Raw genomic sequence first — 26,180 nt, 5'->3', positions numbered from 1 at the left:
CGGACTCTTGAGCATATTAACTGAAGAATACTAGGAATGTAGCCAAATTTCGAAACTGCAACTCCAGCTGCTCATGCGACTTCGTTGTTTGAAGGATAATGTAAAATAGAGGTGGCAGTAAACAAGTGAAACGAAGGTAAATCACATCAAATATACACTATTTACTTTGTTACATGCTGTAACAGTAGTCAGCGACACGCCATTTGTGTAGTTATTAGCTTAAACCCAAGTAAACTGAATGTTGAACGTTAAATCTGATGTGTTTGTGTTGTCGCCGTGAGATAAACACTGTTATTTATTTTTCATGCATTGTTATTTACAGCTAAAATGGACCACAAAAAAGATTCACCTGGCCCTCATGAATTCATAATTTACTGAAATGACAACTTTCTGACAGTTGTACACTGTGAACAAAAGCCAGACTTTTTATGTAAAGTTTGGGTAACACTTTTTGAGTTTGAGTTTGAGTTTATTTCGAACATGCAAGCATACAACATGATACATCACAATTTCCAGTTTCTCTTTTCAACATGTTCGAAAAGGAGTAGGAAGAAGCAGAGCTTATTTAATCCTACCCCTTTTCTTTACATAACAATTGCTGAAACTTTTTTTATTCACTTCCTGTTCTCAATTTTTTCACAATAAACTCCATATGTAATCACAATAAAAATAAATAAATAAATAATAGTAAGAATTTAATAATAATAATTGGTGAAGAAAGTCATATTTCATATGATGAGATAAGTAAGATTACTTTACTTTAGTATGGGGAACATATTCTAAGTAACAAAGACTTAATTTAGAGTTATTTGGTTAGGGTTAGGGTAATTTGGTTAGGGTTGGGGTTAGAAGGTTAGGGTTACATAATAACTGGTTGTATAATAAGGCCATGCAGAATAAGGCATTAATAAGTACTTAATAATGACTAATTAAGAGCCAATATGTTATTAATTTGCATGTTAATAAGCAACTAATTCATGGTGAATATGTTCCCCATACTAAAGTGTTACCAAAATGTGGTATACTTTGTTTTTTAATCATATTGTTACGTACCTTATTGCTTTTTATTTTATTAACTTATCTGTATAAAAGAAATCGGACCTATTATTTTCTGTTTATTTACATGGCATCAATATAGAAATATACAGTACCACTCCCCTATGCTTTGTATAAACTACTGTGAACTGCAAAATGCGGTGGGAACACAAACCACACATGTATACAGGAACCTATAGTCCCAGGAACCAAAGATTCCAGGAACTTAAAGTTCCTGATTTTTGGGTGGAAAACTGCCTTATCTAGCCAGTGTCTAGTTGAGTAGGTACGTGTACATTTTGTCAATAGCCCTTTCACTCCTATGCATGTCGTAATTGTTCTCTGGTCACTTGTCAATCACTACTGCACCCCATGATACTAATTAAGCCTCTATAAGCGTAATACTAGTGAATAACCTTATTGAGGCTGTATAAAGTAAAATGAAAATCATTAAAGCTCGGGTAAAGTGGAAGAAAGCTGCCATGAAAGAATAAATGAGTCACTGCAGAAAAGCAAAAACAACTATACCTGCCACAGCATCAATTAGGACCTTTTTATTGGTTTCTATAGCAACTAACTGTCAGGACGCAGGCTGTGTAGAGTAAATAAACATAATGGAAAAGTTGTGTATAATTATTAATACCTAAAAACAATAACCACCAATGATTCTTTGCAAATAGGTGTCTTACAAGTACAGATAAACAGGTGCATTTGCGTGGGACAACTGGTCAGAGTTCTCAATTATTCACAACACTCTTTCACAATGGTCCGACCTCTTAGTAAATATTTAGAAATGCAAAAGCTTTCACTTAAAGTGCCTCAAAAGAGAATAATCCTCTTTCAAAATCTAACCATTCACAATATTATACAGTTACAGCATGCAGCACCATTCATTATCAGCGCTGACGTCATCTGCTATAGCTCTCACCATGCACACGCACATACAGCATCCCTAAACCCTTCTAATCTTTCATCCCAAAGGAGAGAACGGCATTCACTAGCACACAGTGTCACAAACCCCACCTGTCCGATAATTAAAAAAATAAAAAAAAGACGCAGCTCTATCTATTGAAGAGCAGGCTAAGGTCATTACTCTGATTGTCGCGTGAAGACAAAGGTTTATTTTATTGTTTTCTCGTCCTCCATCTCTTACTTTCTGTGCCTGTTCTGCCTCTCGCTCGTCTCCATGGGGATTGTAGCAAAGAGAGTAGGGGAGAAAGGGCGAGTCAGTCATTAAGACTGGCTTGTATGTGTGAGCTGAGTAGGAATAACCTCCAGTGACATATTGACCAAATGACCTTGAGTGGGTTTAGTAAGAAAACTCACCTACTGAGGCAGATTGGCTCCAAAGCCAGAGAAAATTCACAGCAATCGGTAAACAAATACATATTTCTTTCTAGCGTAATAGACACTGTGTCCCATTCAAACAATATATTCAAAATACCTTATTACCCTGAATATAGCAATTTTTTTCAGTCTGAAAAAGAGAGGATGTATTCTCGGGGTCAAGAGATTTATGCACGTAAAAGCAACAGGTGGTGCCATGACTTATCCAAATGAGCTTATCTTCCTGTCACTCACGTTAGATGTGAAACGGTTCGGTTTGGTGTACGTTGTTCTTTTTACTCCAGAATATCAAAAAATCCTAATAATCCACCATTAACATTTATCGGTTGTGGTTAATACAAAAAAATCTTAGAAAATACAACTTTAAAATGGCTCCTAAAAGCTCTGACCCTTAAATTTGTGTATGCATAAACGTGTAACTGTTAGGGATGATGTTTGATAAGAAATTATCGAGTTCGAGCCCATTATCGAATCCTCTTATCGAACAGATTCCTTATCGATTCTCTTATCGATTCCAGATAGGTTGTTGTATATGGGAAAAAACACAATATTTGGTTTAACAAAAGCTCACTTTTATTTTATAAGAAAAATAAATAAATAAATAAATAAATATTGACTGTTACCCCCCTAAAAAAAAATAAAAAAAATACTGACTGTTGTTACCCAAAGTATACTAAGTGGGATTTTTCAGAAAAACAAATGTATACAGTAACACAAAAACAACCTGTCTCTGTGATCACTATAGGTGTATAAATAATAATATAGTGTTAAAGGCCTAATGAAATGAATTTTTTTTTATTTAAACGGGGATAGCAGATTCATTCTATGTGTCATACTTGATCATTTTGCGATATTGCCATATTTTTGCTGAAAGGATTTAGTACAGAACAACGTTGATAAAGTTCGCAACTTTTGGTCTCTGATAAAAAAAAAACCTTGCCCCTACCGGAAGTAGCGTGACGTTGTCAGTTGTTCACTCCCTCATATTTTCCTATTGTTTTCAACGCAGCTAGAGCTATTCGGACCATTACCCCATTAATTTGAGCGAGGATGAAAGATTCGTGGACGAGGAACGTTAGAGTGACGGACTAGAATGCAGTGAAATACATATTTTTTTTCGCTCTGACCGTAACTTAGGTACAAGCTGGCTCATTGGATTCCACACTCTCTCCTTTTTCTATTGTGGATCACGGATTTGTATTTTAAACCACCTCGGATACTATATCCTCTTGAAAATGAGAGTCGAGAACGCGAAATGGACATTCAGTGCCTTTTATCTCCACGACAATACATCGACGAAGCTCATGCTAATTAGCATGAGCTAACGTGATAGCATCTGTCTCAAATGCAGATAGAAACAAAATAAATAAATCCCTGACTGGAAGGATGGACAGAAGATCAACAATACTATTAAACCATGTACATGTACGGTTAATAGATCTCAGCCTGGCAAAGCTTAACAATGCTGTTGCTAACGACGCTAAGGCTGACTTAGCAACTTAGCAACCGGACCTCACAGAGTTATGATAAAAACATTAGCGCTCCACCTACGCCAGCCAGCCCTCATCTGCCCAGCTCATCAACACCCGTGCTCACCTGCGTTCCAGCGATCGACGGCGCGACGAAGGACTTCACCCGATCATCCGTGCGGTGGCCGGTTAGCATCGGCTAGCGCGTCTGCTATCCAAGTGAGTAATCCTTGTTGTGTTGCTACAGCCAGCCGCTATACACCGACCCACCTACAACGTTCTTCTTTGCAGCCTCTATTGTTCATTAAACAAATTGCAAAAGATTCACCAACACAGATGTCCAGAATACTGTGGAATTATGAAATGAAAACAGAGCTTTTTTGTATTGTATTCAATGGGGAAGGCATACCTCTGTTCCCCGGGCTACGTCACGCGCATACGTCATCCTCCGAAGGCTTTTTCAACCGGAAGTGTGGCGGGATATTTTAAATTGCACTTTATAAGTTAACCCGGCCGTATTGGCATGTGTTGCAATGTTAAGATTTCATCATTGATATATAAACTATCAGACTGCGTGGTCGGTAGTAGTGGCTTTCAGTAGGCCTTTAATACATGCTCGGATAGGCCAGTATCGGTCAGTATCGGTATCGGTATCGGATCGGAAGTGCAAAAACAATATCGGTATCGGATCGGAAGTGCAAAAACCTGGATCGGGACATCCCTAATTGTTCTATACTCAGACAATTACAAGATGAAAGTGTTTTTACGGTGCGTTTAAGGACTGCTGAACCAGACACCAGAACACCCCCAAAAATAAGAAATAACAATAGATTATTTGTCATGCACTTCTCATTCAAATAAATCTTAGTGCTACAGTGTGAAGCAATATATCAAACAATAAAACCTTTGCCATTAAAACAGATAAATACTGAGACTTAAACACTATCAGTGAAGCATGAACACAAAACACGTAAAAATATTGTTTTTTCTAACAGTGTGTCTATTTATTCTAGTTATTTAAAATAACTTGGCCAAAATATTTTAGTGTGTGTATACAGTTAAGTACTTTTTGAGCACATTCAAAAATACCGCTTTGATGATGATAACTGTGATCATTTTCGTCACGATAGCCGTGATATGATATTATCATATCGTTACATCCCTTTGTATTATTATGAAATAATTTATCTAATTATCTGTCAAAATGATGTTGCTTGTGCGTAATGGTAAAAGGTAGTGCAGTGTAGATTGAGTCTCAATGAATGTGCAATATAGCAGCATTATTTAATAAAACAGTGGCATCGAAATACGAGTTAAGAAAATTCTAACATTCTTTTATCTCATTAAAAATAAAGTATTCATTGAAAATGTGAAAAGAAAAAAATAAGGATATATAACTTTTTTAAAAAGCCTTTGGTCACTACGTGAGGAAGTAAAGCTTATTTGCAACTGGATTCTTAAGTAAACAAATCCTTAAGTCACATCTCTTGGTACAAAGATGCATTCAACAATCCAAGCACCAGAATCAATTTACGGCTTTTTGATTAATGAACTGAACATATCTGAGCATTAATCACAAGCTGCAGCACATGGCACCAACAGCGGACGACACCTGGCTCGCGGCCCACAATCTACTCTGATGTTTGGATTTTTCGAGTGAGCCTCTTGCCCGAGTCAAAACAATCTTTGACAGACGCTAAATCAAACTCGCTTGATAACCAAACAAGGGCCTGATTAAATTATAAAAATTAAAAGACAAATGGTGTAGCGAGGAACAGCCAGAGCAATCTTAACCCGATTGGGCCCTGACCAGACTGGTAAATATTGTCCCCTTTCCTTCGCACGCTGCCTATTAAATCCTATCCACCCATCTCCTCATTAATTGGCCTGTCAGGAGGTGTGTTTGCAAGGCCGCTCTGCACACTGACATGCTAACCTCCAGTCAGATTCCCATTTAGATCAGTGAAGACACACATGGCGGTGACAGCATGTTATGGGTGTGTGTGTGTGTTCATTTAGCCCGATAAATGCCTGTCAAAATAAACTCTTCCAACGCACATCAGTTGTCTTCTAAAGTTGAAATATAAACTGTGTCTCCAAGGGATAATCAAGCATTGACTTGACTCAAAATAATTGCAACTCACAGTGAAGTTATTATTTGGATTAACATACAGTAGCTTGCCGGCACGCAATAAACCAATGAAGCAAACCTGTTTCAACCTGATGCAATCCATATTATACAGTATTTGGAAGTTTTACAATTCAGAAAAATCTCCAACATTTTGGGGGAATCTACATTATGTCACATTGCATGAGCAGATTGCCTGAGACTAAATCAGGTATTTTTATTTTTATTCTGCTTTTTTTAAAGCATTCATTCTGAAAGAAGGACCAGACTCAACATGCTGTGTTAGGAACATGACAAGACTAAGAATATAGTATACACTTAAGTTAAGTAAAGCAAAAACCTGATTGCTTTGAAGGTTTGTGCCATTCAGTTTTTCATATTTTCAAGACATTTTGGCTGTGTTAAACTGAAAAGCAAAACACATTTGTTCCTAATGACAAAAATTCCCCATGGAAACCAATTAACACATTCATCTTAAAATAAACTTAATGCAACCCTTTAACATACATTTGTATATATGTCCACCAGACAGCATTTTCCCCCCCACTCAAAGCATGCAGCAAAATGTCAAGTGCATGTTGCTATTGATGTGCAACAATGTGTGTACATTTGGGATGTTTTTTCCAAAAAATATAATATTTGTTTGAATATATAATATTTTTACAGCAGTTATGAGTGAATGTTAAGGACCTCTTAAAGGGGAAATGCACTTATTTTGGAAATTTGCCTATGAGTCACAATCCTTGTGTGTACAGCTTCACTAATGGACATTGGCGTGTTACTTTCAAAGGCAAAATTAAAGTATTGCTAGAAACATAATTTTATATGGGACTTTATTGTATTATATGTATAGTACATGTTCCAAAAAGAAAAAAGCATAAAACACCACCAGAATTAGAGATATTACAAGTCAAAGTGATGAAACTTAGTGTTAAGCTTAGTGTAACTAAACATTACCCTATAAGATGAAGGCAATTGCATTTTATTGATATTTGAAATGTATTCAATGTTTATAAATGAATATTTAAATCTACTAAATGTTAAAAAGGGAATAAATATTCAAAATAAGTTAATTAAATGAAATCTAGTTTGGTTACGCCATCATGAGCGCAACACAAGGTTGTAAAAGTTTCAACAACAATTCTAAATAACATGCCAAAAGCGAACTGAAATCAAATACACACAGCTTAAAGATTGATCAATACCTATTTAAATTTAGTAATACATAATTATGATGATTTATCAAAATATAAAAGAAATATACCTGAACAGAACGCTCATGATGGTTACACAAAAAAGTAACGCTATGAATCGCGTTTTTCCAAGTTTTTGGGGAATTTTTATGCTATTTACAAGCATCTCCTTTTTATTATCGTTGATTTTAAATGGTCAAACTAATGCATATTATATATGCATGCCCTAGTAAACAAAAAAAAAAGTCATATTTATTTTGATTGTTACATTTTGAAGTACATTTGTGCAGGTGGGTGCGAATGTACCCATTACCAGAGCTGTACACTTATGTAAGAGAAAAACACAAATGTGTTTTTTTTATGGATTCTAACTTGTAAAGGAACGCAATCAAAAGTCAGTTAACAATGCAGCCAATGGGAGTCGCTCTATTCCACCTATAAAGTGCTCTAAAAACATCCAAAGTCCTCCAAGGTTTTACATACACGCTGTACGTATAGTATATATGTAATGTAGTGACAGGTACATTCATACTAACATTTAATATTTACGTATTTTGCTTACTTTAAGCATACGGCGGCGTTATAATTTCACAGATGCATCACAATGTTCACTTTTTTCTTTAACAACAACACAATCACACTTGAGAGACAACAAAGACTAGTTGGGGACAAACTATGATCCAAAAACGTATAGCCTGAATATAAGGAGGAGGAGAAACAAGTTTTAAAAGCTGTGTGCTAAACAGATTAAGCTTTATTGCTAAGTGCTGAACAATAAATACAAACTACAAACATAAGAAACCGTCACTTATTGTACAATATCTGATCTCACTGGGATTGAGACGATGTGATGTTCATATTTTTCTGTTTAGATGAAGAATTAATAATAATTCTCATGGAGGGTTAAAAAATGTCTGCAAACGAGCATATTTCTGTGTCTTTCTCGCCATCTACGGGTCTAAGTTTGATTTAAAAGTTTACAAACTTCTCAGTTTATGGCCACGTCCTTCTTCTATCCAGGTGAGAGGCATGATTTATACTCTGGAATGAACTTTCACAAGTTCAGAGATGATGCAGCGGCTCACCAGCTTAATATGTCAATATAGCAGCATTAGCCCGTTAGCCATCTGTGCTCACAGCGCAGCTAAAGGTAGTTTGTCTGCATTAGTGCTTATAATAACAATATTGCGAATGCAGGTCACGACATGTAAATGGCCTATTGTTGCCGCTTTTTGGATGTTTTTGTAAATACAGTTGGATATGGTTTATTTGATACAACGAAACACAATTAAGCATATAAAGTAAACGTGTTTTTCCACTCTACTGGTGCTTTTAAGAGATAACCAAAATAAATCCTTTCTTCGTATATTAATAAGGTAAACAAAAAAGTGATTTATCAGACCAGATACATTTGCAATACTGTTTGAAGTAAATATAAAAAGTAATGTAATTAAAGCATTAATGAAGTGTCCAGCAAAAAAACAAATGTTCATGTTTAGTACAGAGAACACAAATGGAGTCTTCTGCATAGACAAGTGTGCCGTCTTGTATCTTTCTCGTACATGTGCTTCCTGTTTTCAACAAGACATCCCAGCGGGGCTAATATTCATGTACAGAACAGCAGGGAGAAGAAAAAACAGCAGTGAGCTATGGGCTTTGCGATACTCCGCACACTAAAAAAACGTACATCAGCTCTGCTGGGCTAAATTAATGCACATACTGTACGTCACCACCGAAACACAAATGCCTCTGAAGGAAAATTATTTAGTTTCTGCTGTGACAGCAGGTTTATTTTCAGGGCACAAACACACACTGGAGACACCCCACTCTTGTGCATGCTTGCCGCAACTGGCACACAATTAGCCAAATTAACAGAGCACATGCATCATCTGAACTGCGAGGCGAGTACACAGGTGCAAGTATTGTATAAACGTACAGCAAACAAGCATGAATAACGCTCCAAGAGCCTTTTTAGCACATCATATTAGGGAACAAACCTGATTTAATTTTGTGAATTAAGACAAATACCAGTCAGGGAACAGAGCATCAGCTTACAATGCACTGTCTTGGAGAATAAAGTGACATGACCATACTTTAGAAGAAAATAATATAAAAGGCCGGTCTTATGGCAAAATGGTGATTTAGAGACATAAATATAGTGAAACATATTCAACCATGATAAGCAACGTGATGCTCATCTTTACATAACTTGTTTTTTTTACCCCAGCCTACCAACTTAAAGGGTAACTGAACTTTTATGGAATTTTGCCCATCGGCCATTATGAGAGACAAGAAGACGGATGTGTTTTTTAAAATGCATTCTAACTTATAAATAAAAGTCTGTTTACAATAGAGTCAATAGGAGGTCCTCTATTCCGCCCATAAAGCCCTCTAAATAACTGTCCAAAAACAGCCAACAATACTCCATTTACATTTTGTGACTTGAATATTGACCAAGTATTAGTGATATTGTTGTCATAAGCCAGTCCCTCTCAAACAGTGGGGCGGGCCTTGGTGGGGTGGCACGATGCGTGACCACGGGGAACATGCTTTTTTTTGTCGTACCAGAATGTGATGAAACGAATGTAACACTTAGCTTCACTGTAACTATGGTGGGAGACGAGGAAAGACCGGTGTGTTGTTCCTTTCACTGTTAATAAGCGCACAATATTATGCAGCGGTATAGGTATAACAATTTTATAGACAAATTATACTATTCATAGTCACGGTGGAGAGTCGGGGGCGCAAAATATTTTCTTCTTCTTGGGTGGGGGGGGGGGACAGAAAATACTTGAGAAGCACTGTCATAAGCACTAACGCAGACAAAGTATTTATAGCAGTAACTAGCTTGTGTGGCTATGTTGACATCATCGGCTAGTGAGCTGCTTTTTCGCCTCGGAGCTAGCGAAAGTTTGTTCGAGAACATACATAATGCCGCTTACCTGGATACTAGAAGGATGAGGACAAATTCAAACAAGTTGGTCAAATTTGACAGACAATTTAGACCTGGAAATGGCGAGAAAGACACGAAAAGATGATTGGTTTCAACCCACTTTTTTCTTCGCAAGGTTTATAAGTAATTCGTCATCAATGCAGCTTGCTCTCAAATTCGAGCCGGTGTTCTGGCAAAACATGCACCCTCCTGGAATTCATTAAATTCAACTCCTGCATGTGTGTAAGAAGGAATATGGAAATGTATTTGTGTCTCACTGAGTGTGCATCTTTTTTGAAGGAATCTTTCACGCGAGTACAATCTTTAGCCATGAAAACACTGCGACAGCTGCGGTAAAGAGTTAAAGTCACATATCGGTCCATCGTGATATTGATTATATTTGTAACTAAGAGTCTTGAAAGATAACCACTGAAAAAAGATGGCAGCCATACTTGGGAGGTACTTTTGTTTACATCTTCATCACCCTGCATACATCACTGTCGCCAAGTGGGCCAAAAATACACAAGCGCACACTTCTGGCTTTCACAATAAAATCAATGTGCCAATTGTCTGATTGCACTGACAAATTAAGAAACTCAGAAGAATAGCTTACATATTTACTGTTATTATTAAGTTTAAGAGACTGTTCAAACTACAAGTGTTGACAAAGAACAAAGAAAACATTTAGCATAAATATCTTGAAACTTTTTTTTTATAAAAGAGAATGATTATGTATATAATATTTGTTTATTTACTTGTGGTTTATTTATTTATTATTTATTCATTTAAACAGAGAACACATACATGGGATAAAACTGCTATGTTATGAAAAGGGGTGAGGTTAAATAAACTCTGCTTCTTCCTACTCCATTTCGGACATGCTGTAATGAAACAACTGGAAATATGTGATGCAATACATTGTAATTTTATTCATTCATTCATTCATTTTTTATTTATCTCGTTCATTGATGTGCATTTTTGATCAATAGACAATTAAACTCTAACAACAAAACACGTATTTACACATCTATACTTGAGAAGGAACAGGATGAAGAAAATCTTATATTTCCTGCCCCCTTCAACATAAGAAGTAGTTAATGGATAGCCCAGATTCAGAAGCATACAAACCAAACAAATACATCCAAATATAATGAAAACAAACAAAAAACACACCAAAAAAAACAAAAAGTGCAAAAACTTCATGAAGTACAAACCAAACAAAAAATAATATACACCTCACGGGATGATACAAAACAAATACAAAACCAAAAATAAGTAAAATAATAAATATAAAGCAAAATGTAAACACTTACGGCTGTCCATATGATCTAATTGTTCTGTCTTTATATATTTTTTTCAATTGGAATATATTTCTACAATCTTTTATCTCATTATTATGTATTGTATTTATGCTCGAAATAAACTGAACTGAACAATCAAAAAAAGATGTTTATGGTAAAGAGAAAAAAAGTACATTTGGATTTTTCAACAGTTTTAAAACATTTTTTTATATTCAGGTAAATAAGAGTGGATAGAATCGAATCGTGATTAATCGATTTCGAACCTTATTGATTCCATTTGGGAAATTGGCCATGATACCGAGCTCTAGTCTCTCTACAATTGTACAATTAAATGCCCTGTTGTCCTTGTGTTTTAGGTAAATAAACATGTGATAATTACAGCTGTGTATGGTATCTTCAAATTCTGAGGTTCCACTGTACGTTGTAATCCATGGTTCTCCAACCGAGTACCGGGTCAAGAATCATTTGGTAGTAGGTCGAAATAAAAACTTTTTCACATTTCACAACTTTATCTTAAAAAATGGCTGCTCGTTGTTACTTAATTGGTCTGTTGAGCAGAAAAAGTCTGGGGACTGTTGCCCTAACCCAGATGTTGGCAAGTGCCATATTGGACCAAAAATACCAAAAAAAAATCTGTTGGGCCATAAAAAATTTAAAGCCTTATATAAGTGTCAAAATGAAGGTACACATGATGTAAGTGTCCACATTAGCTATAATAGCTTACTATCAAAATGCCTAGGTATGGCAGGCTGACGCAAATCTTCGTTGACAGAACTGTTGAAATGTAATATTTATTCTACACACTTTTACAACATTGGAAGACATTAGTAAAATGGAGGCTTCTTAGAAGGTGAGATAACTCCTGAAAATTACTGGCTTAGAATGACCAAAGAGATAGATGTGTGTGTCCAAATTAAAGGAAACAACAGGCTGTCTTCTTCTAATGGATTTATTAATCTTTGCAATCCAATCAATCCAATCCACTTTATTTATATAGCACATTTAAACAATAAGAATGTTTCCAAAGTGCTGCACAGCCATGTTAAAAACAATATTAAAAACAATATTATGCTCCACCAATGACTGAATAAAAACAAAAACAAAGCTTGCAAGCTTGGTAATTTTCGCTGTGGTCTATAACAGCACAAAAACAACTATCAGAAATGCAGCCAATATTACATACAGATAATGTGTCATGAGACATGCAAATATAAATTAAATACACAGAGGACATAAGTAAAGGAAATTAAATGAGCTAAAATATACCAACACATGACATATGTCCATACAGCTAGCCTAAATAGCATGTTAGCATCGATTAGCTTGCAGTCATGCAGGGACCAAATATGCCTGATTAGCACTCCAACAAGTCAATAGCATCAACAAAGCTCACTTTTGTGCATTCACGTACAGCATAAAAAGTTTGATGGACAAAATAAGACAAAGAATGAGGGGCATAAAACACGTGGAAGCGTCTGAGAAAAATTTACATGTAAACGAAATACAATGAGTTCAAGGACCGCCAAAATTAGTAGGCCAAACGTCACTTGCCAAATATTCTCATCAGTGAAGCATGTTTAAAATAAACAGTGGGATTTATAACAATTAGAAAGGTTTGTGTCATGTTTGTCCTCCTTCAGAAACCATATTAAAACAAAAAATAATAATCTTCCACCATCTTTTTTAATTTTCATACATTTTTGAAAAAGCTCAAGCGAGCCCAGAGGGCGGCGCTAAAGAGCCGCATGCAGCTATAGGGCCGCGGGCTGCCGACCCCCGCCGTAACCATTTGGTAAAATATAGCATATGCAATAAAGCGTTTGCTAGGAGGACCTGACAAAACAGGCGCTGTCACAATCGTGTTGCTAGAAAATAGAATAGTTTATACATAATACAGGGCAACAGTACGTTTTCTTACTAAATTATTGTTGAGAACATGCAGCATTAAGGCAGCACAAAGGCAGCTGGACCTGACTGGTGACAACCCTACCATTCATCAGCATATCCCAGGAGAGTCCTCATCCCTTCACAGTGACAACACTCTGCAGCTCAGACACACATAAAGCACTGTACAAGGGCCCATGTCAGCATCAGCACCAATCGAATAGTGCGACTCTTGTGTGTGCGTGCGCGTCCACATATATTATTCATTAGCATGCAATCACATGAACAAAGTGTCTGGTAGGAGAGATAAGGCCTTCTTTATTTCTGCCTCTTGCTTTCGTGTGAATGGATGTGTAGACGTGTGTGTTCTCTCCATCGTCTGGCAAACAGACCATATTGTAGGGTGAGGGAGGAGTGGAAATAGACAGGGAAGTAGACAGCGAGACATAAAATACGTTAGAGCGTCTCAGGGACACGGGAAGGGGGAAAAGAAATCAGTTATGAGACAAAGGCATAACAGAAGGTACGGATGAGAGAGGCTGAGAGGTGCAGGAGGACGAGCGGGGTTTATCAAGTCGTCTTTTCATCCATGTGCGCAACTTTGATTTTGTCAGGAGACATTTGCTTGTACAGTACGAAGAAACATGCTGATCGGCCTCCCATTCTTAGCACATGGCGCTCAGCATTCATCCAACCCTTCAGCAATAACAAGCTAACACTGTCAACACTCTCAGTGGGCGCAATTCCATGTCGGTCTGCTTCCTCAAAACCAAAAAAACACGATGGCACGAGCAGACTAAATCTCACCCACAGCGACACATGAAGAAACACACTGACTAGAGAGAAATACACATTTTCCTGGCTTGCGCTTAGATTATTCCACAACTTTTACCGAAGAGGAGACTAAGAGCAGCAATATATATATATATATATATATGTTTGTAACTGAGCTACTGTGTGGAACAATTTCCCTTGTGGATCAATAAAGTTTGTCGAAGTCTAATATTGCAGCATTTACTTACTTACAGTATTAGCATGTGGCTGTTGGAACTATTTTTATCCAGGAGGAAACTAAGAGCAGCAAGAAAACTGAGCGCTATGACAAAGTGGAAAATGTGGAATATACTTTAATATTGCAGCATTTACTTACTTCTCAGCATTTGGCTGTTGGAATTGTGTTTATGCAAGAGGAATTTTGATGCATTTTTGTTTTACTTTAGAACAGGGGTCACCAACGCGGTGCCCGCGGGCACCAGGTAGCCCATAAGGACCAGATGAGTAGCCCGCTGGCCTGTTCTAATAATAGCAGCACTTACCAGTGAGCTGCCCCTATTTTTTTAATTTTATGTATTTACTAGCAAGCTGGTCTCGCTTTGCCCGACATTTTTAATTCTAAGAGAGACAAAACTCAAATAGAATTTGAAAATCTAAGAAAATATTTTAAAGACTTGGTCTTCACTTGTTTAAATAAATCCATTAATGTTTTACTTTGCTTCTTATAACTTTCAGAAAGACAATTTTAGAGAAAAAATACAACCTTAAAAATGATTTTAGGATTTTTTTAAACATATACCTTTTTACCTTTTAAATTCCTTCCTCTTCTTTCCTGACAATTTAAATCAATGTTCAAGTAAATTTATTGTTTTTATTGTAAAGAATAATAAATACATTTTAATTTAATTCTTCATTTTAGCTTCTGTTTTTTCGACGAAGAATATTTGTGAAATATTTCTTCAAACTTATTATGATTAAAATTCAAAACAATTATTCTGGCAAATCTAGAAAATTTGTAGAATCAAATTTAAATCTTATTTCAAAGTTTTTTGAATTTCTTTTCAAATGTTTGTTCTGGAAAATCTAGAAGAAATAATGATTTGTCTTTGTTAGAAATATAGCTTGGTCCAATTTGTTATATATTCTAACAAAGTGTAGATTGGATTTTAACCTTTTTAAAACATGTCATCAAAATTCTAAAATTAATCTTAATCAGGAAAAATTACTAATGATGTTCCATAAATTATTTTTTCAAAAAAGATTCGAATTAGCTAGTTTTTCTCTTCTTTTTTTCAGTTGAATTTTGAATTTTAAAGAGTCAAAATTGAAGATAAACTATGTTTCAAAATTAATTGTCATTTTTTTTCGTGTTTTCTCCTCTTTTAAACCGATTAATTAAGTGTAAATATCATTAATTATTAATAATAACATAGAGTTAAAGGTAAATTGAGCAAATTGGCTATTTCTGGCATTTATTTAAGTGTGTATCAAACTGGTAGCCCTTCGCATTAATCAGTACCCAAGAAGTAGCTCTTGGTTTCAAAAAGGTTGGTGACCCCTGCTTTAGAAGTTGTCAATGACAGTTCTGCAAAATTTGAAACTTTTGCAACACTAGAATTGACTTTACATTATTACTCCAGTTACGCACAATATCATGTATGCATTATGTATTAACTGGGACACAAAGATATTATTTATTTATTTTAACCTTTATAATACCCAGGAAAGTCCAATTGAGATTAAGAATGTCTTGGGAGTCCTGCACATTCATACACCAGTGTAGGTGCCACTGGTAGAAAGGTGGTTTAAGTGTCTTGCCTAGACACTACGGCCGTGACTAAGATGGCGCAAGCTAGAATCGAACCTGGAACCCTCAAGTTGCTGGCGCGGCCACTCCACCATCCGATCCACGCTGTCCCACAGATTTGACAATCTGTTGGAGCAGTAATATTTTATTTCTGCATGAATAGGTTTGGGTGGTAAAACAATGTTAGAGCTAATAACAGTGAACAGGAACTAACAACTGAATTTCAATTACACATTTTTTTTACGGTTTGATGATAAATTAAAAAATATGGGAAGGCTTTGTTATTTACAAGACCTATTAAAATGTGTGAATTAAAGGTGTGCAAACACTGGGGATTGAGCTAAACCCAAGATATGCCTTCTGTCCACCTCAGCATTTCTAAACAGTTATCTCCCCTCTGCACAGAAGGAAAGGTCATTTATTTTTTTCCCCTCTCTCCTTTCCTTAGCATCACCATCCTCTCATCACCTTTCTTCCTCCTCTCCTTAGCCTTTTCTCCCATCTCATTTATCTCCTCCCCACCTGCTCTCACGTCCTTCCCCTTTGTGGCTTTTATCTTCCCCTTTCAGCATCCTCCTTCCTCTTTGCTACACTTGTTCCCTCTTTTTCCTCCACATCCTTCCTAGTTGTTGTCTACTGCGATGCTCTTAGTGCAACAACAGACCAGTTGGAGTGCTAAACCAAGCTGCCTGCGGGCATCACACCGTAGCTAATCAAGCACGGCCAGACTGCAGCAGCCCTTGGAGCCACTCAACGTGCGCCGATAGCGGACCTCTGCTGAGGGAATTCAAGGAGCAGAGGGAGGGTGGAAAAGTAGAATTGAAAGAGAATGGGAAATATGGAGAGAGGCAAATTACCTTAAAAGACTCAACTAATCCTGTGTTTACCATTGTCATATATTATCTCAAATGAGACACATTTCAACATCCATTTTTAAGACTTGTACATCTTCATAAGGGACCATGCTATTCAAATTTAACTTGGATATAGGACTTCAAAACAGTGCTTTTCAGTGGATAGTAAATCTGAACTGCTATACAAGCTGTACACTGACTGCTGGAAAAAAAGTATATTTTAAAAGTATAGTAGTCAATAGAATAAAATACAGTGGTACCTCGGTTTGACTTCACCCCAATTTTCATAGCATTTAGCTTTTAACAAACATTTTTGATAGAAGTCTGTCCTGGTTTATGCATGCTGTCTCAGTTACCGTACGTCCAAACGGCTGCAAAGATTAATTCTGCAGACTTGAGTGCGCAAACAAAGAATCCCACGCGTCGGTATCTCCGTTTTGTTGTGGTAACAATACATTGTGTGAGTCCAACTGTGTTCGTAACGTGTCTTTATAACTTACTCCGTAGTTCTTTTGCAAACTAACAGAGTTACGCCACAAATCTCTATGCTTCTTTAATTGAATACGGCTGCAAAATAACCCATCGTGAGGTCAAAAGAAGTCTTCAAAAAAGATAAAAGTTAATTTATCCACTTGATATGTATTTTGCATTGTTTTGTGCATGTAAAGTTATAAGATTTTCCTATAAATTTATTTAGTGTCAAAATATTTGGGTGTCTGGAACGGATTACAGTTGATCTTTCATTTATGAACCCCTCATTGTAGGAAGTTTTCGATTTACAAACAATCAATCTCTGGCTCACTGCTCATTCAACCAGCAGAGCTGTTGCTAGCTACTTTGTGTGCTCTTAAAGAGTTTTTTTTAGCCATTTTACAAAAAAAATTCAGATTTGCTAGCACAATATGATTCCAACGAAAGCAATGGACAAGGGATGTGTGGTTCGAAACATTCAGGAAGTATCCACAGCGTCATGGTCTTTACTTCTCCGACAAGGTAAACTGAATTTTATTTTTATTCCTAAAAATTGTAGCGACCTGGCTGTTAAAGAGTTTTGTGATTTCAAACTGAGTGCACCACAGGGCTAGTGACAGTGTGTCTGTGTGTAAGCAGGGCGGCTGCTTAAAGAGGACAGTTAAGCTACTTGTTGTTGTTTGCCTTTTTAATAAAATCAATCAATCAATCAATGTTTACTTATATAGCCCTAAATCACGAGTGTCTCAAAGAGCTGCACAAGCCACAACGACATCCTCGGCTCAGATCCCACATCAGGGCAAGGAAAAACTCAACCCAATGGGACAATTAGAAACCTTGGAGGGGACCGCAGATGTGGGGACCCCCCTGGGCGACCCTCCCTGGGCGACCGGTGCAATGGAAGTCGAGTGGATCTAGCATAATATTGTGAGAGTCCAGTCCATAGTGGATCCAACATAATAGTGAGAGTCCAGTCCATAGTGGGGCCAGCAGGAGACCATCCCGAGCGGAGACAGGTCAGCAGCGCAGAAACGTACATAACTGATGCACAGACTTTGGACAGCCAGCGCTTCATCCGTGGCCACCGAACCTGTGCCCCCCCCTCCACGAATAAAATAAATCCATCCCCCTCGTCGTTATGTTTGTTTGATATACAGTACTGTATAGCGCTTTATATTGTGTTCCAAGTGTACAAACTTACTAAAATATGAACTTTCATCAACCTGCAACCCATTATTCATGTTTAAATGTTTTTTAATGGAGAAATTTGCTTCAGTATTTAAACGTTTCTATTTACAAACCAATTAAGTTTGTAAATAGAGGTCCCACTGCAATTGTACTTATTTCTTAAGGGAAAAAAATGTTCGGTTCTCGTAGGATTCGGATTACCGAGGTACTACTGAAGTTGCTGAAATGTGAAAGGTGTACTATTTTAAGATACTGTACCTCATGAAGTGTATAGTATAGCAAGTGTGTACATCCCTATGGTGAGATTAGGGAAGGAAATGGGGCCATCCAACAATAATACACGTTTCAATACATGCAATAACTGAACGATGAAGGGCAGGGGAGATTGTGGAAGCAGAACAGCAGCAGGGAGCGAAATGTGCTAAAAGGCAAAAAAAACCTCTTTAATTAACTTGTTGTAATGCTCACCACTTCCCCAACGTTCTGAGTCAGGAATTTGCATGGCTTGCTGCAGCAGCCGGTGATGAGGCGCCTGGCCTGACAAAGCCATCATTATAGCCTCACATGTTTGCTTTGTGTTGTGTTTTGTGTGTGCACACGTGTGTGCGTGTGATTTTCATCAAGTTCAGTGGCTGAGTAAGACATCTTCCACTACATTTATTGTTCATTCAGGATTCTACAAAGGTCAGTGCGCCACTATCATACATTAATATTGTATTAAACTAATCACAAGTGGGCGGACATTTAATCAGTCTTTGGACTTGGCGTGCATCTCGGAAAATTGTAAGAAAATCACTGCAGACACACCAATGACTTTTGTTACCTTAAGCATTAATGAATCGGAAAATCAATAATGACCTTGTACTGACATAGAACAGAAAGATGAAGGGGTTGAACACAACAATGTGGCTCGTCCACGGGAATGTCTCCCTGAATGGTTTATGTACTCAGCTGCCACTGCCATCTTTTGTCACTTGAAAATCAATTTGGTTCTTGCTTTAATTGAACATTAATCTGGGGAGGTTTAAAAACTAAACGATTCTGACTGGTAAATTTGTTGAAAAGAAAATGTACATCTGTAAGCCTCAGATACCTCAGCTATTAAGATTAGGAGGGTATTAAAATATTAAAAAGCCCCCCTTTTTGTGTACGACTTTGATTCAATACAATAATCCCGGAAGGTTTTAGGCTAATTATTTGGCATTAAAAAAAGTACAAGTTTTGCTTTTTAGCCTCGATTACTGTAACTCAGCCATTGATAGTGGACAGTAGTCAAAATTAACAGGGGATCTTAATTTGTTCCATTAATCCTGGAATTTTTTAAAAACAACAGCAGTTTGTGAAAAAATAAAGTACAGATATTCTTTCATTCTAAGATGCCTTAGATATCAAGTGTCGGATATTACTCAACTGGGTCCTTGATTTGACGTAACACAATTAGGGCTGCAATGACTAACCGATTTCCTTGATTCCAAAAAAGCTTTGATTTATATTCTGTTGCTTTGATTAATCATTTAACGAGTGGAAAAATTGCAATTGAGAAAATCCAGACCGCATGCAGTGCTCAGGACTTTAAATACGCAGACTGCACATAGGAGCGGCGGTGTCGCAGCAAACAGCGGAGATTGTTTTAAAATAATGTACACATGTTAAAGTGAATATTTTCAATGTTAGTTATGTGCATTTATAAGAAAAAAAGAATAAAGATTACAGCAAGCAGAAAAGTTGTTATTTCAACAATTTTCCCTAAAATACGCATTGAGTCCATAACGTGTGTTTTATTCGAATAATCAAACAAAATAATCGCTAGATCGCTTGATTACTAAAATAATCAATAGCTGCAGCCCTATACTCAATACAAGTACGTACCACTGGATTATTTTTTAAAAGTACTTTAAGTAAACTTTTAGTCTCAGATACCTCAGTCAATGATAGCATGACACTCGTTAATAGTGCATAGTATCCAAAATCAACTGGGATCTTGCTTTGTTGCATCACAACAATCCAGGAACATACATTAGAAAAAAAAGAAAAGAAAAAAAGGGGATAGATTTTTCTTTTAGCCTGAAATACCTCAGCTTTTGAGTGTTTAGACATACACACACAGCATTCATCACAAAGTATCTGAAGACGATCTCAGTGATCGAAGTGTAGATTTGCCCATTAGCCTGTGATACCTCTGCCACTTAGTGTGATAGTATTCAAAATCAATAAGGTCTTGCTTTGACACACAGAGAAATAATCACTGGAAAATTGCATGTCACTAAAAAGACGTAGTAGTACTGAGTTCTTCTTCAGCTTGTGCTGTTCAGTATCTGATATCAATCAAGATCAGTTGATTTCTTGCTTTCAACAGGAGCAATAATTGTGGAAAATTTGAAGACTGTCAGAAACTATAGTTTGTGGAAAACACGACAATTATCAATTAAGCTTTTTTTTAATTCAGATACCATTGTTTCAGGTAACAAAATCAATAGGGTTGATGTGATGAGATACAATGTATTAGGACTGTGCGATATGGCTGAAAACTATCGTAATATAAAGGTTTTGTATTGGTCAATATCTATAATTATTTATATTTTTATGATTTATTGAAAATAAGGACCAGGAGAAAAATACAATAAATGTAAACAATTGTATTTAAAATGTAACTTTCCTCTCGTTACAATCCCCTCAGCTATTAAGCCAAAAAGGAAGGGAAATGTCAACACAACCATGGAAAACACCGAAGACAAAATTCTCAAATCAAATTGAAGACTTTACAATAGCATATTAAAATCAAGGTGAAAAAATAAGGACTAAGTAAGAAATGCTTAATAAAGTGTAACAAAATAATACAATGTGTGAAAATGTAAATATAGAGTAACCTGAGAATAACTATTTTCTGCATGTTTAGTGCCAGGTAGTTACGGCTCTGCTCTGGGTGAAGGCAGCTAAGGTGGTGGGGTATTACTGGTCTTGGTGGCAACTGCAGTCCGTTTTTAAAAATCAAAAAAACTGCCACTGTCACAGCGACTTTTCCTGTTTCATCGACAATTTCTTCACTGTATGCAGCAACTCAAGGAGACAACAAGAGGACAGAACCGAACTTGATAGTTGATACTGTTACCGGACTGGCTGTTAGCGTGTCGCGCCCACTAATCAGTGATCAGTTCCTGCGTTGCTGAGTTACCAGAGAGCAAGTGCATTTGTGTATGCAACCAACCTTTCTTTGCAACTTCCGGTTTATTCCAACAAACACATTTTTTACTGATATCGATTCTCGATAGATATTGATATTGTTTTAACGCCCAGCCCTGCGATGTATGGTATACGATATGACAAGATGAGATCTACAGAGACGGAAGAAGAAGAGAAACTGGGACTACAACTATGGCCACTATTGGGAATTCACCTTCAAAAGCTCACTGTTGACTGATGGGAAATGTCAGAGCTGATGATGATTTAGTGAGAATGAGAACAACAGTGAGGCCATGGTGGATGATATTAAGAGGTTAAAAGGTAAGAAAGAAGACAGTGCAGCTATGAGATGATGACGGCGGGTAGAGGGGAGTGTGATGGCAGGATTTGGGATTTGAGTCTTTGAACTTCATTAGTTCTGCCTCAGTCTGGGGCCCGTAGATTATGTCTAATTAAGCAGCTTAACATGGTTTAAAAAGCACCACACAGAAAGCACAAGAGCCTTATCTGCCAACCCAAACGCTTCCTCACTTCCCCTTTTCCTCCTGTGGCAGGCGGACATAAATTCTCTTTGCATGGCTTTTCACGCCAGGGAGAGATTAGTGGCTGCGGCATCCTTGCAAGCAGGATAGTAGCGAGCAGCCGCCATGATAGCAGGTTGGGTTACTAAGGACGCCAAATATGGGCGGGGCTAGGCAAACATATGTGCCCCCCCCCCCCCCCATGGTACGCCACTGCTGGTTTAGCATCTACATTAGGAGATTCTGTATGTTAGCATGCACATAAACAACCAGTTAAGCTTTTTTTAACGAGCAGCCATCTTAAATGGCCGCTAAATGAGACACGTGTACCATAATGAGTAAAAGATTAGTGGAGGAATTAGCTTCACCACAGTTAACATCCGTTGCTCTAGTCCTGTTAGACATTTTTATGTTTATATGTTTATACAACTACATTGGAATCTGGATTTACGAACCCCTCATTGAACAAAATTTTTGTTTTATGAACCGCACACTAAATACAAATAAATAATAAAATATGATTCGGTGGTCACTGCTCATTGAGTCAGCGGAGTGCTGCTGTTAGATACTGTGCTCATTTTTGTGCTTTGTATGTGGGTTGTTTTTTTTAACTTTTTGGCAACATTTTTTTTGTTTTGCTAACGCAATATGAGTCCAAAGAAAGCAATAGGTAAGCGATGTATGTTTTCAAACATTCAGGAAGTATCCACAGCGTTGTCGAAACAGTTTTTCCCCCTCCGACAAGGTAAGGTGTATTTTTTTTATTACTAATCATTGATCATGTAGCGACCTGGCTGTGGAATTCAAGGAGTTTTGTTGTTTTAAACTGTGAGTACACCACAGTGTCTGTGTCTGTGTGTGTGTGTATCGGCAGGGCAGCTGCATTGGAGGACAGTTCAACTAGTTGTTGTTTTTGTGTAGTTTATTATTACTAAAGGGATGGTTGATCCATCACCTCCTTATGTCATGTTTGTTTGATATACAGTAATGTATAACACGTTATATTGTGTTAAAAGTGTACAAATGTTTACTAAAATATGGACTTTAATCAATGCTGGAACCCATTATTTATGTTTACAAAGGGCTGGGATGATTAAACAATATCAATATGTATCGCAATATACATGTTATCTATATCAATATAAAATGCGATTGTTAAAACTTTCTATAAATGTATATTTTCTGGGTCGTGAAGAAACCGAAAAGAATGAATGAAGCAAGGTTGGTTGCATGAACGAATGCACTCGCGTTTGGTAAGATAGCCAAACAGGAAGAGGTCAGGGAGTATTGGGAGGGACATGCTAAACAGTCAATCGTGTAACAGAATGAAATATCAAATTTTGGTTGCATCAGCTCGCTGTCAATTCCTTGCCGGAGTGAGAAGAGAAACTAAAGAGGAGTGCTGTAGAGAGCGAAGAAATTGTTGATAAAGGAGAAGTCACCTTGACAGTATGGCACTTTTGCCTTTGCCGCGCTCATCTTTTCTTTACAACCAACGTCCGTTCCCTTTTGAGATGTACGGAAACAACAGGTAGAAACTAAAGTGCAGGGCCGCATGACTAAAAAAAATAACAGAATATGAGAAATGTGCTAATTTTAAAACAATAATTTGGTTAAATATTATCTAAATAATAACTACTGTAAAACAAATTCATTTCGATTACTTGAATAAGAATAACAGACAAAATTAAATGTAACACAGACTCGTAAATTCCTGGCTGTAAACATGCAAATACTTGTTGTTCTTAGTTTTTTTTATGTTTACATTTTTACAATTTGCACAATTTTCTTACACTTTATTAAGCACTTCTTACATATTCCTTATTTTCGAACCTTAAAGAGGTTATTGTTAAGGTTGTCATGATTTGACAATTTGGTGGATTTTGAGTGTTTCCATGCTTGTGTTGACATTTCCTTTCTGCCTTGACAGCTGAGGGGATTATAATCAGAGGAAAATTACATTTCAAATAAAAATGTTAACATTTGTTCTATTTTTTCCTCTTCCATATTTTCCAGAGGTCATAAAAAAAACTAATTATCAATATCGCCCAATATAAAAAACTTATATTATCATACAATTTCAGGCATATCACCCAGCCCTATGTTTACATTGCTTCATATGGAGAGATGTGCACACTTCAATAAACAAACTTTTCTATTTACAAAGAATCATTTATGTTTGCAAATAGAGGTTCCACTGTATTTTAATTATGAAAATGTTTTCTTTTTTTCCAAAACCAGAACAAGAACCCAACTATTAAATAGTAAGACATGGAGAAGGGATAAGATTAAATAAGCTACGCTTCATTTGACTCCTTTTCAGATCTGTGTCGGTGCAAGTATAAACATATGACTCGTTAAGCATCTGCAAAACAAATAAACCAGTTGAAATTATAGCAAAAAAACAAAACGAAAACTGACAACATTGACAGTGTTGTTACTGCAGCTGCACAATCTTGTAGAACTCTCTAGCCACTAATTTATTTTAAAAAAAAAAGTGGACAAGAAACTCTCAAACATGTTCTAACATCTGGCTGTTGCCTTCGGGGGAAGAGGACTCTGCGGGAATCACTGACGGGTATTTATTCAAAAAAGGTGTCTCCAGCTCCCGTTGAGCGTATTAGTGTGTTCTCTAAAAAAAAAAAGGCTATTTCCAATTAGCTTTGTTTTTTTTCTCTTAAAACTAATGTTTTCATGTAACAGACATTTGCTGCAAACATTAAAAACACCTTTAAACACATCATGTTTAAATACTTCAAGCGTATGTGTTTCTTTGTGTGCGTGCGTGTGTGTGTGTGTGTGTGTTCATGTGGCCCCTCCACACTGGACTTCCAAATCTGTTTATTCTAACATAGTTACTAGACTGGAGTGCAGTCTCACTCTCTCCAAGCCAATGGGAAAGCGGTGTTGGTGTGACATCGCCGGTTGCCGTATGTCAGCTCTAAAGCCATAATAAAGTTGTCAGTTTTACGCAGGCGGGGCGGGGTCAAGACAAGCTGCTGCAACAACAACACACGAGGTCACTGAGAGTTTGGCTCCGCTCGGCTTTTATGCCGGGCTACTTTCCCCACCTCGGGCATGAAAACAAAAATACTATTTCCCATTCGTATTCCAAGTAAAGCATATGTCATAGTAGCTCTAGTGTGATAAGGCAAGATGGCCGCCCAGCTTCCTCTTAACAAGTACAGACGCACCAGGGTGACTGAGACCCCTTCTACACTAAGCCGGCTAAGGTTATCCAGGTTAAATCCCACCTAACCTTATCCTTGTCCACACACACACACACACACACACACACACACACACACACACACACACACACACACACACACACACACACACACACACACACACACACACACACACACACACACACACACACACACACACACACACACACACACACACACACACACACACACACACACACACACACACACACACACACACACACACACACACACAATGGCTGTTTAAGACCCCCTCCCCCTCTCCGTCTCCGTCTGCCGGCACAACGCAACCTAGTACGCATGCGCGGAAAATGCGCACGTTATAGTCACCTCCAGTGTTGCTTTGTGTGCAGGTTCTTAAATTTAATTTATCTGAACAATATCCAGTGTTGTGGTATTTCAATTACCTGGAATCCAGTGTGCTGTGGGGCCCTATTGTAGTGAATCACACCTGAGCCAACATAAAATAATAAAATCTTTAATGGACACGTGAAAGTAAACAATGTGATAAAGAATATTTTACATCAATCAATCTAGGGATCTAGATATCTGGTCAGGACACGCCTCACTCTTTTGCCTTCACCTTCATAGTCCATTCCTTTTAGGTGACTTTATATACTCTGGACCTAGACGTTGAGTCCGCGACATACATGGCGGACAATAACTGATACAGTCTGCTTTGCCAGTCCAAAAGCATTCCCCGTTTTCCGTAGACTTCCCTCGACGGCCAGGTAATACAAAGCACACGCTACCTGTTTTTTTTTTTTTTTTTTTTTTTTTAAATCACATCAACGGGAGCCTGCATTCTCGTTGTCTCTCCTTCAACAAGTTTTTTGCTAAGTAGAATCACATTCGAAAGTTCTCTT

At 37.2% G+C, this 26,180-nt stretch overlaps 1 protein-coding gene across 3 annotated transcripts in view; it reads right to left on the bottom strand.

The window, feature by feature from the left end:
• arhgap35a (Rho GTPase activating protein 35a) overlaps window positions 1-26,180 on the bottom strand; it is a 121,985-nt gene that overhangs the window by 71,817 nt on the left and 23,988 nt on the right. Inside the window, exon 2 of one of the 3 annotated variants that reach the window (XM_062060116.1) lies at window positions 10,115-10,178. The exons of the other annotated variants lie outside the window; for them this stretch is intronic. The gene's annotated coding sequence lies outside the window, so the exon portion shown is untranslated. The remainder of the gene's footprint in view (window positions 1-10,114; window positions 10,179-26,180) is intronic. 3 annotated transcript variants of the gene reach the window in all.

Source organism: Entelurus aequoreus, linkage group LG10, assembly GCF_033978785.1.
Source record: "Entelurus aequoreus isolate RoL-2023_Sb linkage group LG10, RoL_Eaeq_v1.1, whole genome shotgun sequence".
NCBI classification, from domain to species: Eukaryota; Metazoa; Chordata; class Actinopteri; order Syngnathiformes; family Syngnathidae; genus Entelurus; species Entelurus aequoreus.
Note: the sequence above shows the minus strand (reverse complement) of the source record. Positions and strands in the feature narration are given on the sequence as shown.